This window comes from Tiliqua scincoides, chromosome 2, assembly GCF_035046505.1.
Source record: "Tiliqua scincoides isolate rTilSci1 chromosome 2, rTilSci1.hap2, whole genome shotgun sequence".
In the NCBI taxonomy this organism is placed as follows: Eukaryota; Metazoa; Chordata; class Lepidosauria; order Squamata; family Scincidae; genus Tiliqua; species Tiliqua scincoides.
Window position 1 is genome coordinate 93,672,299 of NC_089822.1, and position 15,543 is coordinate 93,687,841.

Sequence of the window (15,543 nt, forward strand, 5' to 3'; positions counted from 1 at the left end):
TGAGCTGGATGGGTTTGCTTATCATGTTATTTCCAACTCTGTAAACAGCCAAAGAGTAGAAACTCTGCTTCCCTAAATAGAGCGTTAGCTCACTTTTTATTATCAGTACAATAGAGAACTGCCCATCTGTTGCTCTTTCACATCTGGAACCACAGATGCTCTCTTCTTACAGTCATTAATTACTGCAAGGAAATTACTACAGTATGTTTACCATCTATGTACCCTGTCTCCTCCTCATGCTGACTTACACCATTGCTAGTATCTCTGAGTCACAGTGATTGAGGAATAGCCCAAGAAATCAACAGAGTCCCTCCTTGGTATTATCGATTTTGGAAATATATATTGTTGCAGGAAAAATGCCCTGTTGCCAATGGTTTCTCATTAATACTCTTTTAACTGCTACTTGTGTAGGATCTGTCATTGCCAGGAAGATAATCAAGTCCTCTTCGGACATCTTCTAGAGACAGAATAATAAATAAGAAAAGCATAGGCGTAAAGTTAGTTCAGACTGTGTACACGTTATTGGAAGATTATTTGTTTATGATAGGAGGTTGAAAGATACGGCATATATATGGGATAGTGAAACATTATAAAACTATTTGCAACATTAGTTGTACCCAGGTACATTCATTGTTAATCTGTACCAGAGGATAGTTATTCACACATTCCTATCAATGCAGGTACAATCCGTTTATAGTGTACATGTATTTTACACAAATGCAGAATAAACGTTCTGCAATGGTCCACTTCAACATATGAACAGCCCATATCCCTCCAGGGTATGTTTCTGGAGTTTCCAAACTTTTTTGACTGGTGGCTCCCTTGACCAACTGGGCCATTGGCCACAGCTCCCCATTATGGCTACAATCCTGTACATTGTATAGGACTTTGGGTTTTTCACAAGGATTCCACAGTTCCCTGGCTGGTTTCTGCTGCTCCCCGGGGAGCCAAGGCTCACAGTTTGGGAGTCGCTGCTTCCAGGGAACCTTTAAGAAGTGCCTTGTTTATCAGAGCCAAGTCCCAGCATTCTGTTTGCACAGATACCAGTCAGTTGCAACCAGAAGCTCACAAACAGGGCATGGTGAAGGTAGTCATCCTCTGTTGTTTCTGGTAAACAGCATTTTTCCATGACATAAGCTACATAGCTTTTAAGGATGAAAGTACAAATATATCACCTCTAAACATGGAGGTTCTATTTTACTGTCATGGCCAACAGCCATCAAGAGACATTTCCCAAGAATTTGTATAAAATCTTTTAAAGAAATGCTTTCTGATTGGATGTTTTTTGGGGAGAGAGTCATGAAGCATATTAATGATTAACAATAATATTAATGATTAACAGCCCATCCAAGAACGGCTGCTGCCGGATCCTGCACGACTCAGGCTACCGCAGGCGGCACCTCAGGAGAAGGGGACTTTCGTCCCCTTTTCCCAGGTAAGGGAAGCAGCCCCACAATGGGGCTATTCACTTTACCGCTGACCAAAAGGTCAGCTGTAGATAAAGATATTAGTGTGGGGTGCCGAGCCTTCCATGAACAGACAGTATCCCGTGGAGTAGAGCTTCACCAGACCCACCTCCTGCCTCCCCACTCCCTCCCCCGGCACACCTCCCGCCCGCCCTCTCCCCACCCCCGCCTCTCCATCACATCTCCTCCCCACCCTCTCTCCACCCTCCGCCAGCCTCCACGCTCCCCAGAACACCTCCTTCCTGCCCCCCTCCCTGCCCTTGCTTACCGCAGCACGTGGCTCGACAGTCTTAAGACCGCTGAGGAGTGGAAGCCAGGCACCCACCAAGAGCTAGCCCAGCGCTAGCCCAGCGCCAGCCAGCACTGGGTTGGCACAAGCAGTAGTCCAGCAGTAGGACTTGCAGACGTGCCTTACGGCACATTTGTGACAGTGCACGGCACAAAGCTGCTGCGCCGAGCTCAGGATTGGGCTGTAACACATTTCTGGTGACATGGGTTTTTGTGCGCAAGATTCTGCTTTAGCACGTGCATGAAATGGTCAGTTAAAGCGGTAGGTATTTTATTCATTTTTCACATTTTTATGCTGCCTTTCTACAAGGAGCTCAGGGTGGTCCCTCCTTTTGTCCTCACAACAACTTTGCAAGATAGTTTAGGCAGAGAGAGTTAGGCTGTGCCCATTGTTAGTGAGGAGCAAATTAAGAGATAAAGGAATAAATGCTGAAAGCAGAAGTACCATATATACATCAACTGAAGTTAATCAACCTGAGGAACAAACCTCACATTACATTACCTTATATTTCTCATTGGCCTTGATACACTTGACTTTTGTTCAATAAGTAACAGCTACTGGAGGTCTGATAAAGATTGGAACTGTGGGATGAGAAGTCTTTAGCTTTGCCCCTGCTGGATAAATCTCACCCATCCCAGCCAGCTGTTTGTCCCTAGAAAGAAGCTGCTGTTAGTGCCAATGGGAGCTTCTCTCCTGTGTCAAATTGTTGGAAAGTAGGTACAAAACCATCTGCAGGACACTAGAGGGCAGTGCATTTTACAGGAGGCAGATGACTCAGAAAGTACCAGTGTTGGGAAGTCAAGTCAGGTGACTCAGATAAAAGTCACAAAAATGTGTGATTTTGGATGAGACTTGGAAAGTGTCCCCATAAGGGGACTTTTTCGAGTCGAGTCATGAGGGGCAGTGACTCGGCGACTCAACTCGAGTCAAGCCCCACTGGGTTTCTCCCAACACTGGACAGTACCTATCTCAGACCCTTACCCTTTGACCTGTGGGGGCATGTCCCTACCTAGCTTCCTTCTCCCTTCTCTCTTGCAATGGGCAAGTAGCTCCTACCATGAGTTCCCCCCAGCTAGCATGGAGTCCATCATGCAATGAGGCCACCCATACTCTTGCAAAGGGGACAGCTCTAGGATTTCCAGTTCAAAAGTCTAGGAACTGTACTAACAGAGATTAGTTATGTAAGTGCTTTTAAACACATTTCAAAGAAAATGTGTTTTGTTTTTTTTTTTTTAAAAAAAACCTTTTTAATGCCCCTGCTGCTGTTTTAATGTTAGTAGCAAACTAGCTTAGGTTGGTGGGTCGAAGTTGGAAAAATGATCTCTGCTATTTGAGTCTACAATACTTAATTTACATCCACAGACTCCTTTTCCCAACCTGAAGAGCAGCTTCAGATTGGAACCATGACTGCAAATAATTAAATCACTCCCCCTGCCAAGGTCCTGATCTGAACTCTGTGTCTGTCTGTCTGTCCCCATCCCCCCCTCCGCTATTTAGGCAACAGGGGTTAAGTCTATCAGGGCCAATGACACATTTCACATAATGTGTACTTTAGCCTCCAGTCAGTAGAAGTTTATGTAAATACTGTAGAACTCTGTTTTTGTTTAAAGATGAGTATGATCCTGTTCAAGTTGTAATAGAGTACCCATCTGTGAAAGCAAGATTTGTGAGAACATGGTCTCAGATAACCTTCAGCTGTCTTCATCTCAAATGCAGAGTGCAAACAGTAGAACTGCTAAGAAAATCCTGACTAACGCTAGTTGTTCACAACTACTACTGATACTCAGTAAGAATCCACAACCAAAGATACGTGTAACCAGTTTGGCCAGGACCAGGTGATCATTATAATGCAGATCCCCTTGCGTGCCTACTTCTGGGTGCAAATCTCTCTTGCTGGATCTGGGCACAATCCTGCTGCTGCTGAATTAAACAGCCAAGTTCCCATGGGAATCCTAATCCTATCCCTGGTGGCTCCATTGGGAATAGTGGCACCAAAATGGTCACCCCTGCTTTCAGCAGCACCAGCTGTGCTGCTGGAGGCCTCCTCGGGAGCAGTGGACTTTTGTCCTTCCCCTGAGTAAGGGTGCTGGGACCACAATGGATTGCCTCCATTCTGTGCCGGCTGTTTTTCAGGCGCAGACTGGAGGAGCAACCTGTCAGTCTTTTCAGCCTGATGCAGAGCTTAGGATCCAGTGGAGCAAGCCTCCTCCGGTCCCACCCCACTCCCACCCACTGCTGGTGCTGGAGCTCAGTGCCAGCGCTGGGAGCGTACAGGATTTGGCCCTCAGTCTCCTAGAGCTGGATTACTTTGAATTTGAGGTTTTCAAAACAGTGCTGGTTTTAATATGGTACAATGGTACAATATGATAGTCTCAAAGATAAATACAATATGATAAATGCAAGGGCTCGCTGCATATACTCCTGCACTGATTTATTCAAGCTGGTATGATAAGAAAGAGTAAATGTAAGAACTGATATGCAGGGATGGAAACCTGAGTAAGGTGGCTCGAGTCTGAGTGGCAAAAACACATGTTTTGGTTGACTCATGTACACTTCAGTCATATGTAGACTTCAGCACTGACTCGAGTCTGAGACCACTGACTCGGAAATGAGTCCCTATGTATGCAGACTTTAGTCTGTGTCTGGGTGTGCTTGCTTACTTTTTTTGTGGTGTGAAGTCCTTGTGGAGCCAACATTCAGACCAGGTAAGCAGCAGGGAAGTTCCAGCCAGGAGATAGGAAAGGGTTAATGTTTTGGTTTTGCATTGAGTAGGAGGCGGGGGGAGGGGGCTCTCTTGTCCATCTCTGACAGAACCAGTGATCATTGGATGAAGGTTTTTTCCCTCTGGACAAGTGAGGGGAGAAGGTGGGGGAAAGCGGTTTCTAACCATCCTCCCACTAGCGCTTCTGTCCCCACTGTCACACAGTCCATCCCACCTCCTCCCACCCTGCCAAACTCAGAAGCCTCCCAGCCCCTGTGGCTCTGTGTGCAATTGGGAACCAATTGGCGCTTTCTGCACTTCCTTTACAGATAGAATAGGGACATCAGGGGAGTATTAAATGAGAACTTCAGCAGACACACGCACCTTTAGGAGCCCCGTTTTTTCTGCAGAGCCGTGCCTGACACTGTATCAAAAAGGCTCCTGACTCAGGTCAATTACAGTCCTGAAATTGCTCTGGATGAGTGTCCACAGCCTCCTATTAAGACTCATGCACAAGTCGAGGCAAAGGGAGCAGGGACTCTAGCCACAGTGGATTGAGTCTAGCCACAATGGATTGGCATATCCCTACTGATATGACAACAAAGAATTGCCTCATTGCAGATCTGATCCCCAAACTCTTCGCAGATCTGAGCACCTTTTTTTCAGCAGTCAAGCTTCTGAGTAAAAGAAACATATTCTACAAATTGAAGTTTTACTTTACTAACTTGGGCCCAAATTCTAACCAACTTTCCAGCACTGACACAGCTGTTCCAATGGGGCATGTCCTACATCCTTCAGTTGGGTGGCAGTCACGGAGGCTTCCTCAAGGTGAGGGAATGTTTGTTCCCTTACCTCAGCATTGCCCTTACCTGGAAAGTTGGACAGTGTTGCACCCTTGAAAACTTAACTAACTTGAAAACTCTCGGTTTATGTCACTACAGCCAGTATTTACTTAAACAGTAGACAGAAAAGGCTGCTTATGTAAATTGGTTCAGTTCCTGCCTAACAAATATCATCGAATCTGTTTACGTAAATTGCAGGTAGCGAATAAAACTCGCAATATGACTTGACTTCGCAGGAACCAATACACATCATTCCTGCATTGGCTTTCCAGTCAAATCAATGTGGTTATTTCATTTAGCCTGTCTGGAGGCAGGACCTCCTCCCGCAGGCACTACCTGCATCACATTTTAAGCAGTTTGCTTGCACAAGATAGAAAGCATTCGGCACTGCTTCTTGTTCTGCATCAAAAGCCATAAATAGTTGTTATCCATAGCACCTGACCTTCCCTGAGTTCATTTCTACCTTGTAGGTCTTGGTTTCCGCTCTGGTTTTTGGCAGGGAAAATGGAGAAAAACTTTGAAAAAGATTACTGAGTTCTCCATGCTTTAACTCAACCATTTTCAACCACTGTGCCACATTGGTGTGCCGTGAGTGGTCCACAGATGTGCTACAGGAATTTGGGGGGAGATAATTTATTAGTAGGGCCAATGGGGAATGTGAGCTCCCCACTGGCAGTATGGTGTGCCTTGTCAATTATCAAAAACCTGATGGTGTGCCTTGACCATTTTAGTACCTTGTCAGTGTGCCCCGAGATGAAAAAGGTTGAAAATGCTTGCTTTAACTAATACATTTACACTTTGGTTAATTTGGAAACTAGGAAGATGGAAAGAAGAAAAATGGACTCACCAGCTGTTGTAATTTGGTTGTAATGTTTCAAAATAAATATATTACTATTCAACCATGTAAATATTGGAGGAGGGGCTGTTGCTTCAGACGTCACACGGTCTGAGCTAAACTGTGATCTAGAAGTGCTGTGATTGAAATACCCAGTATCTTTTTTCCTTTTCTAAAAGCGACAGGGGGGATTTGCATCAGGACTGAAGTGCAGAGGGAGGGGGTCAAAGCCTTTCCCACTCAATGGCAACCCTGATCCAAATTGCTCCCCTGACCATTTATTGAAAAAGAAAAAAAGTGTCAGGAGTTCCTGTCACAAGGCTTTCATGTTATGTCTGGTTTGGCTTTCAGTGTAAACTATTGGAAACTGCCAAAGCCAATAAAGGAACTTTTGAAACATAGCCTTTTCTCTAAATGCAATCTTATATGTTTACATCTGCACCTGCTCCGTGGCATGTGATTACAGTGTCTATACCAGGGGTGTCAAACTCGTTTCATACCAAGGGCCGAACAGCATTCATGGTGCCTGCTGAGGACCGGAAGTGATGTCATTAGGCAGGAAATTATGTCATTAAACAAGTCATAACCAAAAGTAAGCACTTTTTCTCACTTAGGAACTCATTAGCTGCAAATGACAGAAGAGAAAATACACAAATCTTGATCATATTTCAAGATATGGGAGAGCCCAATTTTCATGTGGGCTGCCCTTCTAGCAGTAACACCTCTGCACTGCTCAGCAGCTGAGAGCCTGAGGGCCAGATAAAAAGCTTCTGAGGGCCACATCCAGCCCCCAGGACTTATGTTTGACACCCCTGGTCTATACTATATTTAGAATTGGGGCTTTGAGAACTAACAGCCCAATCCTATCCATACTTTTCTGGGTGTAAGCCCCATTGATTCTAATGGGACTTGCTTCTGAGTAGACATGCATAGGATTGGGCTCTAAATCTGTCACCAGATACTGGAATAATTCAGCAGTCATGACTGCAGTGGTTACATCAGTGTTGCACAGATATTTTCTGCATTAAGCACGCAATAAAGGGTTGACATGGATCCCTGATGCATGGCTATTATGCTTTTCGGGACACACATCTGCCCTTTTCACTTTAATGTCCCACACACTTTGGCATGTGGATACCAAGCCAGGTAGCAATTGCATCACAGGCAGCAGAGTGCTGTGTGCAAGATTTCCCAGTCCTATTCAACCATTAAACTATAAAGACAGAGCCCTTTTCAAAAGTTGTATTCTAGTGCTGGTATCTGGTGGCAGGGAGTCTTGGGGTAAAGCCCCATATTGGGGGGGCGAGGTACTCCCTACACATCCCCTGATGGTGCTTTGGACCTTTCTACTGCCACCAGCACCAAGAATTCAGCAGTGAGCCTCTCAGATGTGCTCTCCAATGTGCAGGCCACTACCAGCAACCAACCTTTGATACCTCCCCCAGCTGCATTCCCACCAATAGACCATTTAGGAGACATAGTAGAGGCTGCATTCATTCATGGATTCAACTGGGATTAGATCCCATTTTTGTATCCTGGATAGGAGAACAAACCAGCATTTTCTGGATTTTGATATTATTTCAATTGGACTAAAAAGTTTCTTCAACCAATTTCTTCAAACAATGGAACAAAGCAACTGTTACCCTGCACATGCCTGATCTCGTCTGATCTTGGAAGCTAAGCAGGGTCAGGCCTGGTTAGTACTTGGATGGGAGACTGCCTGGGAATACCGGGTGCTGTAGGCTTATACCATAGTCTTTCGAGACTGAAGGTTGCCAACCACCACCACCGGAACAAAGTGTCTTTAGTGTAACAACTATAGTTTGAGCTAAGATTTTTAGGTTTTTTTATATCTACCCAAACACACATTTTGATTCTCTAATGGATGTGTTCTTGGATTTCAGCGCAATTTTAAAAAAAGAAAAAAAAAGGCCCACACAACCAAGAAACACAATAGCTAATTGTTAACCATATCCATCAAACTGCATAGAAAACATGGCAAAGATAGGAGAAAGCTGGAACACCCTTTCATCTATCAAGGTTGTAATTATTGAACCTGCAAAATATTTTCTCAAATGGCAGGAAAATCTGAGTGACCCGGGAGGAAAATCTGCAGTCCTTGGGAGTGCCCTCCCATGGAGGCATTTTGGGAGACAGTGATAATGGCCCTAAAGGGCAGCAGAGATATTGTGGCCACACAGGCGTTCCTGGTGTCTTAGTAGGCTGCAAAAGTGACATGCTTTTGAAAACAAGAGGGCATGGAAAATACTAGCAGCAGTGCTAATTTCAGTGTTTTTAGGAGGAGGGAGGAAATGGGATGTCACTTTCCTCTAGCTTGCACTTTGTTAATCTGTCCTTTTGATGGGACTACAGGATAAGTGACACTTGGTCTCTATTCATGTGCTTCAGCTGACCTTTGCTTCCACAGTCCGTGCCTATATGTAGCAATAGTCCAAAGGTAATCTAGTACTAAATGCATCATTTGACATTGGAAAATAATTCATAGCATTAAATAATTTTGCAGACAGCGACCATTGCACAATTCTGAGCTAGATCCTTCCTCATCTTATTTTAGATGTCAATCTAAGATTCATCTTGTCAATCTTTTCCTTAAAAAAAAAAATTAATACTTTAAAGTAGCAAAACATACAAATATCTCAAAAATTTACAACCCAATCCTATTGAAATTCCCCCATGCCAATGCAGTAGGGCTTGTGTGGCTTGCTCTGCATCCCATGGAGGAATTTCGCAGTCTGGAGGCCTCCTTGGGGTAAGGGAACATTTGTCACCTTGCCCTGGGGAAAGCCCCAGCCGCAGCAATGGGTTTACTCAGACCAGCACCTGCTAAATTGCTGGCACATGTCCAAGTGGCAGTGGGTCCTGCCTGGGAAAGGGAATCAGATATGGTATGTACCTCCCGGACCCAATCTGGCAGACAGGCAGCAGAGAAGCAGCTTCTACTCCATGCACTACTCCAGTGGATATCAGGTTCCCTGGCATACCACACAGATAGAATTGGGCTGTTAGTGTTGGGTAGCCAAATCATATTGGGCTGTCCCACCAGCAGAATTCACGTTCCATCAGCACCAGCAGCTTGCAAAGTAAAGCATGTTCTATTAGCTACTGTAGCACCAGGCTTCCCGCTTATGCTGGCAGACCTGTGAAGACCCGCTATATCAGGTAAGCCCACACAGGTGCATAGAATGGGGCGGGGGGAGAGAGAGGTGGGTGAGCGGAATGGGGAGGGGTGGATAGAATGGGGCTGGGATGGGAGTGGGGAGGAGGGCAGATCAAGTCCAGGAGGGGGGTGGGTTCATTGGCAGTGGCACACACCAAATCCTGACCCTCTTCCTGGGCCTGATCCACCTTCATGGACCAACTCAGTCTTCCACCAGTGATCAAGCTGGTGCAGGTCTGAGTTGACCCATAGCGGCTTCTGGGGCTTACCTTGAGGCAAGGGAATAAATGTCCCCTTTCCCTGAGTTGACCTCCAGCAGCCAGAACTCCCCCACAGGATACAGCTAAGGCCATGCATCACCACATGGGGAGTCAGTTAGGATTGGGCTGTTTATGATTGTAATGTGTTTATGGGATGTAAATTTCTTTTATTGTTGCTTAGTAATTCTTTATACAAGCTTAGGTACATACTGGAAAGGCAAGTAACAACTAGGTTCTTTGTTTATTTGAAAGTACATCTCAATTAGTTCAATGGCGCTTACTCCTAAGTAAGTGTAAGTTTGGAGCCTAAGAGGTTTTATAAATATTTAGTCCTCAAAAGCAGTGATTTAAGGTAGGTTAAGCCACAGCAAACCTCCATTACTTCTTTACTGGGCCTCCATCATCTAGGTCAGTGTTTTTCAAACTGTAGGTTGGGACCCACTATGTGGGTTTCGAGCCCATTTCAGGTGGGTCCCCATTCATTTCAATATTTTATTTTTAATATATTTGATTCAATGCTACCATGGATGTGGCTGCATTTGGGAAAATGTTACAGATCTGTACTTTTAATCTGTATATGCTTTTAACAGTGATAGTAAATGGGACTTACTCCTGGTTAAGTGTGGTTAGGATTGCAGCCTAGGATTGTTAAAAATTTTCCTGCTTGGTGATGTCACTTCTGGTAATGACCTCACTTCTGGTGGGTCCTGGCAGATTCTCTTTCTAAAAAGTGGGTCCCAGTGCTAAAAGTTTGAGAACCACTGGTGTAGCTCTTTTCACAAATAATGGCTTTTGTCCTTGAGAAAGAACAAGCAACCAAAACCTAGAATGATGCGTGTCATCTCAAACGCTGTGCTCTCCTTTGCGTACTGCTGAAGCTTAACAGTACAGGAGCTCTCACAACATTGTGTGGGTAAAAAGTGCATTATCCACGCTCATTCTCAAGATAAACTGGCTATTTAGCAGGGCACATGACGTACGTGAGTGTGGATTTCCTATGTAAACTTGCTTGGCTTGAATCAGTAAACATTTCTGCATTGTCGCAAATAATCAACAAGTGTGTAACAAATGCAAGTTTAGCTTTAGGCCTGTCTGTTTATCATTATGACTTTAAACTGTTTATAAGAAGGGGAGCACTTTGAATGTCCCCCAAGAAGGTGGACAAAGCCATATGGGGGTTTCTTTGTGAAACAAAGTTCAGAGGGATATGGCTGTTTTTGTTGTTGTTGTTGCAGCCATTTATAATTTTAAAACGTTAAAAGCCTGTGCTGGCATTTAACCATTATGTTAACTTGCAAGGTTCATGACAACTCTACTGAGACAGTGAATTAAGAGCGGTTACGCAAGTAGGCCTAAAGCTAAGCCTGTACTTGTTACAATCTTTATGATGTGTAACAATGCAGAAATGTTTACTGACTTCAGCCAAGTAAGTTTACACAGGAAGCCCCACACGCACCTCAAGTGCTCTGATGAATGCTTAGTTTATCTTGCGAATGCGCAAGGACAATGCTTTCTTTACCCACATAACACCATGTGATGAATGGTAAGTTCTAGCATTTTGCAAAGGGAAGCAAAAAGCTTGAGATCCAAGCCCCTGTCCCACATTTTGAACAGTTATTTGTTGCAAAGAGTTCAGTGATGGAGCCTGCGGTACAAAAAGAAGTGACCTGGCTGTAGAAGTCCAGTATTTCTCAGCCTAACCTACCAAAAAGGGTTATTTCTGAAGATAACATATGGATACTTTCATAACAGTGGAAAATAAAACAAGGCTACTCCTCTCTGGAATTCCCTATTCTTGTCTATCTAAATCACTGAAGTTAGATTTAGCACCAACAATGTGTCCTTTCCTGAAGAGTTTCTTTCCCTGGAAATGGGTTAACCTACATACACTCATATTTCTCACTCAGTAGTGGGGGGAAAGCAGAAATAAAGCACCATGCCAATGAGCTGAAGAGTGAACGGGAAAGTTTTTAATGGTTCTTTCAAAGGTGCTGAGCATTGACCTTCACATATTCCATTTTGCCTATCTAAGAAGCCACTGAAGGTGTGTTAAGTATGCATTAATGAGAAGCACAGAAGGCAGAAAAATGGGACACAGGCAGCCTAGAAAGCTGTCAGGGTAGGGAGCATAAAAAGAAGCATAAAAACCCTGGGACTGAGGATTTCAGGAAATCCTGCAAGCAGGGAAGCAAGAGCCAGGAACAGATGCCAGGAAAGCAACAGCAAGTCTCAGGCATAAGCAGGCAACAAAGCTTTTGCCCAGTCCTCTCAGCTCCCAGGAAATCTTCCTGGGTAAATGGAAGAAATCTGAAGCCTGAGGTCCACATTTTTGTGAAGGGGGAGGGCACAATCCAGAGTATGGTGGAGGGAAATTGTAATGTTTTCCTTCCACAAAAGTCCTGATCTGGATTGGGCATCCTCTGTGGCTCCTATTTCCCTAAGGAGGGAAGCTCTCACTGGTACCAGTGTATCACAGAGATTAGTCCAGTGGTTCCCAAACTTTTTCACACTGGGACCCACTTTTTAAAACCTCTTTTAGTCTTGTAAAGCTAGATAGGTCCCAATAGAGGTTTTAGATCACACGTTTAACTATGGCAGTAGGCAACTGCTCAAGCCTCTGTTGTTATCCTTTTTACTGTGGTCAGGATGACCACCTTCTGGAGCTTTTGTTGAGCTCTGTGATCATTAGATTGGACCATTCTGGTGACCTTGTTTTCCCCTTCGCCTGGTCTTTGATTAGAGCCAAAACATGGTTGCTTACTCATGTCCACATGTGGCTCAGTTTCACTTTCCATAGGACTCGATACATTTTCTGTGTCAGTTTTTTTTTTGGGGGGGGGGGAGACTTTCTTCTTGATTGTTTGTTGGGGCCTGAGTTTATTGGATCAGAACCTTTCTGGTAGCATTTCATTCCCCTCAGCCTGCCCTTCGAAGTGGACCAAGGCACATTCATCTACTCATGAGTAAACACACATGTGCTGCTCCTTTTGGTTTCCATATGGCTCAATATATTTTCCTTGTCAGTTTTCAGCTTGTCAGTTGCATGACCAGCCCAAAATCAGGTCATGACTCACTGCTGGGTCCCAACCTACAGTTAGGGAACCACTGGGTTAATCTTTATCACTCTGACTGACAAACCTCCACTTTTTCCAACTGACTGGCTTACTACAAAGGCAGCAGAGCATAGATGTGGAAGTTTCTGCTTCTGGCCCTGTTGACTTTCAAGCAAGCATGAATTAACTCCTGGTTTCTCTTCCCTTTCTGTGTAACAACTGCATTCCCTCCTGTGGAGATATTGGAGATGTGGGAACTTTCTTCATATCTGGAACTGAGATTGCTGAGCTAGAAATTCTCCCATGAGAACTTTCAGTTCTGATTTTGGGAAGCTTGTGGAAGGAAGAGATGCAAAAAACATTTTTTTCTAGCATTTTTATTGCTGCCTGTTGGCTCCCAGGAGAAGCCCCAGTACATCGTGTGTCTCTTGCAAAAAAAAAAAAAATGACCAAAACGTCCCAAAGTCACAGTCTGGAAATGGACTGCAAAATAGAGGAATTTTGATCCCATTTATCTGGAACCCATGTCTCCTGAATGTGAAATGCATAACTTCCAATTTGGCTGCTGCAAAAGAAGTGCAGAGACAGGAAGCTCAAAGCCATTCATGCTTAAATATCTGACAAGCATCTTCTAGATCAGTGTTTCTCAAACTGTGGGTCGGGACCCACTAGGTGGGTTGCAAGCCAATTTCAGCTGGGTCCCCATTCATTTCAATATTTTATTTTGAATATATTAGACTTGATGCTACCATAGCATGTGACTGCATTTAGGGAAGTGTGACAGACCTGTACTTTTAAGAAGCTACTAGGGATATGCTTTTAACAATGATAGTCAATGGGACTTACCCCTGGGTAAGTGTAGGTAGGACTGCAGCCTAGGATTGTGAAAAATTCCCCTGCTGGATGATGTCACTTCCGGTCACGACATCACTTCCGGTAGGTCCCGACAAGATTCTTTTTCTGAAAAGTGTGTCCTGATGCTAAATGTGTGGGAACCACGGTTCTAGATCCATTTTTAAATCCCACCATTCTGCCCATTTTCAGAGCAGTTCACATTAATTCAGAAAAACAGTTCAATACAGCTAATATTTAGTTTCAGAAGAATGACTATGTAATAAATTTTTATTAATGCAATGCAACATTTGCAGTGTAACAATCTCATTTGGGTTTCTTTGGGTTGTTTTTTTGTTTGTTTGTTTGTTTTGTTTTGGTCCTTCATGATGCTTCTTGATCTTGATTGATTTATTTTGTTGTTTTTTAAAAAACTGATTTTCACCTGCTAAGAGTTCCTGGAGCATCTTTCTGAATTTTTTCAGACAGAAAGACTTTTTTATTTGTTCCACAAAATTCTTTACATCCTGTTTAAGATTTTCTGTTGCGCTTTTCCTTCATGAACACCTCTTTATTTTCTTCCTTTCAGGTTAGAATGGGTTGATGTCAGAGCAAAATGTGTAACACCTGTATTTGCAAACAGAACAGAACCATAACTATTGCCAATGAAGATTTTATAATCTCTCATCCATATCCTTTCCATATCCATGAGATTTCCACATTCAGAGAGACACTCGCATTTGGCCCTGTCATTAAGAAAAAAATTAAGTTGTGCTAGTATTTTTTTAAAGGCATTATTTTAACTGTGGTTTGCCCTTCACTGGTCACTAGAGTTGTCACTTGTCTAGCAGCTCTTTGCAGTGGAAGTGAGTTGTAGTCAGATTTATTATTGTAAAATCAGAATGCTGCATTGGTGGCTGCTGTTATTTTTAGTGATAGCCATATCACCTTGGACAGTACAACATAACTCAGCTTTAGGCAATATACTTTAGAGGCTTCACAAAAGAGCAGCAAATCAACTGTTTCAAATCTGTTTAGAAGGCATCTTTGGCAATGGAGCAGTCCAGGAAAACAATGAGCAATGTATAGCTAAACATTTCAAAACGTCTCAAAATATGAATGGATTAAATAAAACAGATGTGGGAAGAGAATAAGAGGTCAGTCGGTTCTCTGGAGACCCTGGTTAGGTTCCCTCGTAGCCCAGATTCCCTGGATGACCTTGGACAAGGGCCAAAGTTCTGACATAACCTTCTGCCATTCAGTCCCCATGGAAACGCGGTGTGCTTGCTCTCCACATGCATATACATTGTAGAAAGCTCTTAAGAGCTCCAGAAATATACCTTTGCTATTCTTAGAGCTCTTAGGAGCTCTTTTTGATGAATATGGACAAAACCCAATTTTTCTTTTCCTACGTGGCTTGGTGCCTCTCCCAAATTTATGGAGCTCCACTTCTTAGGACAAACAAAGTAGTGCTTTGAAGGCTAACATACATGTTTACACTGTGGCTTTTATAGCAGAGAAAGATTGAGTGCATCCCTCCTAGACTCCCCCTTCCAAGATCCCGACTTCAGCAGCTTCTGAGTAGAATTCTGATCTTCAGCCCCACACAGCAGAGCCAGCAACAGTACGCCTCACCCCTGGGCAGATGGCAAGGGACTGGGGCCCCGAGGAAGCAGAGCTACTGGTGCTATCGCCTACATTGCCACTGGGCCCTCTTAATTGAGCAATGTTTGTAACATGTGAGATACTCCTAACTGCAATGGCATTTTCAAATTTGGGTGACTTTTAAGAAAACTATTCAGCAAAATATTTTAAATGTGCAGCTAATATATGCCAATTACGCTGGTATCAGAAAAGGGATTGCTTTTGTCATTCAAATAATAACAAAACTATGCTTGAGTTGCTTTGCAATTCATTTGTGAGAGGCAATTAATCATAAATTGACAAATGCAATCAGCAGGATTAGATTTTGCCTCTTTAGCCAAAACAGAAGCCAAAGTAATTATCAATGGTAGACGGGCTGCCTACTTCAGAGTAATGGCATTTGTGTGCTCTCTCGCTCTTCATTTTCTTACAGAAATACTACTG